The 3,159-nt window shown below is 43.1% G+C and overlaps 1 pseudogene across 1 annotated transcript; it reads right to left on the bottom strand.

The window, feature by feature from the left end:
• Window positions 1–470: 470 nt before the first annotated feature.
• On the bottom strand, window positions 471–1,440 carry LOC309560555 (annotated as a pseudogene). Its single transcript has one exon. The product of its transcript is annotated as an uncharacterized misc_RNA (transcript).
• Window positions 1,441–3,159: the final 1,719 nt, after the last annotated feature.

The following is a 3,159-nucleotide window of genomic DNA, read 5'->3' as shown; positions in this document are numbered from 1 at the left end:
TGCACTGAGAGTCTCCAATTGCTCGATCAGTATTCTTGAAACCTTTCTCAAGTAGTTCTGGCGGATAAATACGGGTAAAGTTAATACATACTGCTGGTATTCTCATTGGGGCCTTGGTAAATAGTAGCAGTGAAATGGCCTTGTCAACCATTTTAGCACTGATATTGCTAAAGTGAGCACCGTCCTCTATCTCAGCTAGGGTACTGGGTATACCTAGTAAGGGCAAAGTCTTGTGTGAGATAGGTGAATGTGTGCATATCCAACACTTAGTGATTTTCACCTTCTTGGCAGCTTGCAAATGCATAGCCACAAAGGAATTATAGAAGGGTTGTCTCAGCTTAGCATGTAAGTCTCTCTTCAGCCTTTGATCAAATCCAGACTCTGGGGTAATGTGTAACTTTTTAGTCATTACAGTAGCATTGAGGAAAAAGGTATCATGCGTCTCACCTTTTTTTATCATGCGAGTCCATTCATACATCATGACCGTGATCCACACCAAGGCTCCTCCACTTAGGATGATTCCCCAGAGATGCAGATCGGCTCTCGGCATTATAAGATGCATTCTTCTGCATTCGTAGTCTTCTGGCTCGAGCCCGAGTCAGCGGTGGAGATGACCTAGAAGGTAAAGGTACAGAAAAGTCCTTGCCAGCAGTACACTGGCCTGTATGTTTGCTCAAAGCCACTGCTTTCTTACAATGGGAACCATGCACCCAATACTTGTAATCCTTTAGCTTTACAGCTGTGGGAGACACAAGAATAATCTGGAACGGTCCTTTCCACTTAGGGGACAGAGTAGTCTTCGGGGTGTGATTCTTGATGTACACCCACTCTCCAGAATTTAGTCCATGAGTCTTTTCACTTAGGTCCACTGGTTGTCCTGCTTTGGAAAAAGTATCAGAAAACACGTTTGTGTTAAAGTCTTAAAGTCACTGTTTCTGATGTTACAGAAGCTGTAGGATGTTTTTTTAGGAGGGTGCCCAAACAATACATCTTCTCCTTTGGGGTAGTCCTGATAGTTGCTAGGGCTATAGGCAATGCTTCTACCCATGTGGTCTTGCTGTTAGCCGTTATCTTAGCCAGGTACCTTTTTAAGGTTTGATTAGCACGTTCCACCATCCCACTAGCCTGTGGTCTATACGGTGTGTGTAACTGTTGTTTCAGACCTAAAATACCCACTACTTCTGCCATTAGCTTGTTATCAAAGTGTGGACCTCTATCTGAAGAAATCACAGCTCCTATACCAAACCTGGGAATCAATTCTCTAGTAAGATACTTAACTACAGTTCTGGCATCATTTTTTGCGGTTGGATAGCTTTCTATCCAGCCCGAGAATTGATCTATACAAACCAAAAGATACCTAAATCGGCCACAAGGGGGCATATCTGAGAAGTCAATTTGCACAATTTGAAACGGCTCCTCAGTATGTGGAATGTGTTTCATAGGGGTAGGCACTGGTTTACCTATGTTATGCATTTGACATACAGTACATTCATTAACTTGTTTAGCAGCATATGTGTAAAAACCTGGTGCCCACCACTGTTTGTTCATAATCCCTCCTGTTGAGACATGGCAATGCCCATCGCTCAAGGCCAACAATGAAGGAAAAAGAGTCGGTGGAGCAACCAGTTTATCATTCAACCTCCACAGGCCATCTGGTCCGCAAACAGCTCCTTTGACAGACCAAGTGGATCGGCGGGGTGAATTCTCCTGTAGGGCCTTGATAACCCCATGGTCCACTTGAAGATTTGTGACTAAAAATGTAGAGACTGCAGGCGGCCGATAAGAGTAAATAGCTTCTTTAGCATATGTATCGGCCAAAGCATTCCCCATAGACACATAATCATCAGATTTAGTATGCGCTTTGCATTTGATTACTGCTACTTTAAGAGGCGATTGGACTGCAAACAACAGTCTGACAATTAACTCTTTGTGTTGAATGGGTGTTCCTGTTGCTATCAGGTAACCCCTTTCCTGCCATAATTGTGCAAAGCTGTGCAATATACCCACAGCATAAGCAGAATCACTGTAGATATTTACCGTATCTCATTCTGCTAGCCCTAATGCAACACAGAGAGCTGTAAGTTCCGCAGCCTGCGCTGACTTAGAATTTAGCAGAATTTCAGTATGCAGTAGTCGGCTCTCACCGTTTACTACTGCACAGGCAGCTAATGTTAACCCATCAGGTCATCTGAGGGATGAGCCATCTATCAACAAGTCTGCACATACAGGCAGACCAGCAATGGATTCATCCTGAAGAACAGATATGGGTTTTGTTACTTCATCAATAAAGGTAGCACAATCATGTATTAGGTATTCAGAACCATCAACTTCCTCACTGTCAGCTTCCGGTAAAAAGGTAGCCGGATTCAGAGTCTGACAGCGCTGAATTTTTAGATTAGAAGCTGATAACAAAATCAAATGATAATGTGCTATCCTTTGTATTGAGAAGTGTTTAGTATAGGCACTATTTAACATAGCCTCCAAATCACTGGGGCACATTAAATACAAAGTGTTGCTTAATACAATGTCTACAGTTTTTTTTTCAACCAGTAGGGCAGACGCCGCTACTGCTTTTGGACATCCAGGTAGCCCACTGGCTAAGCTGTCCAATGGGTAACTGTAGTACCCCACTGGGCGATGTCTGGCACAGAAGTGTTGCGTTAACACCCCATTCGCTTGTCCATTTATTTCTGTGCAAAATAGAAATCTTTGCTATAGTCTGACAAACCAAGACTGGGCACTGTTAGCAAAGATTGCTTGATTTGTTTAAATGCCTCCCTAACTGAAGGGGTTAACTCTTCTAAAGTAAATTTATAATTGCTTTTTGTTTGTCCTTTTAACAATTCCTGTAGGGGTGCTACACTGCCCCTCTTTGGATCTCCAGTTCTCCCTTTTGGCCTGGGGACCCCAAAATTGGAAATGTACACTATTCCTGACGGGGGATAAGGGGGGTTCCGTCACCTGTACTGTAGAAACTGACATTCCCCTGGATTTAATAACCTTTTCTTTAACCTCAGGGACTTGCATTTTCATTATTTTAGTTTTTTCCTTTCTCTCTATTTTTTCCTTAACTAGGGTTGAGCGAACACCTAGATGTCCGTGTTCGACGGGTTCGGCCGAACTTTAAAAAAAAGTCCGGGTCCGTGTCCCGGACTTTTA

The sequence above is a fragment of the Pelophylax lessonae genome (assembly GCF_965119305.1).
Source record: "Pelophylax lessonae genome assembly, chromosome: 7".
NCBI classification, from domain to species: domain Eukaryota; kingdom Metazoa; phylum Chordata; class Amphibia; order Anura; family Ranidae; genus Pelophylax; species Pelophylax lessonae.
The sequence above is the reverse complement of the archived record's forward strand: the minus strand, read 5'-3'. Positions and strand labels throughout refer to the sequence as shown.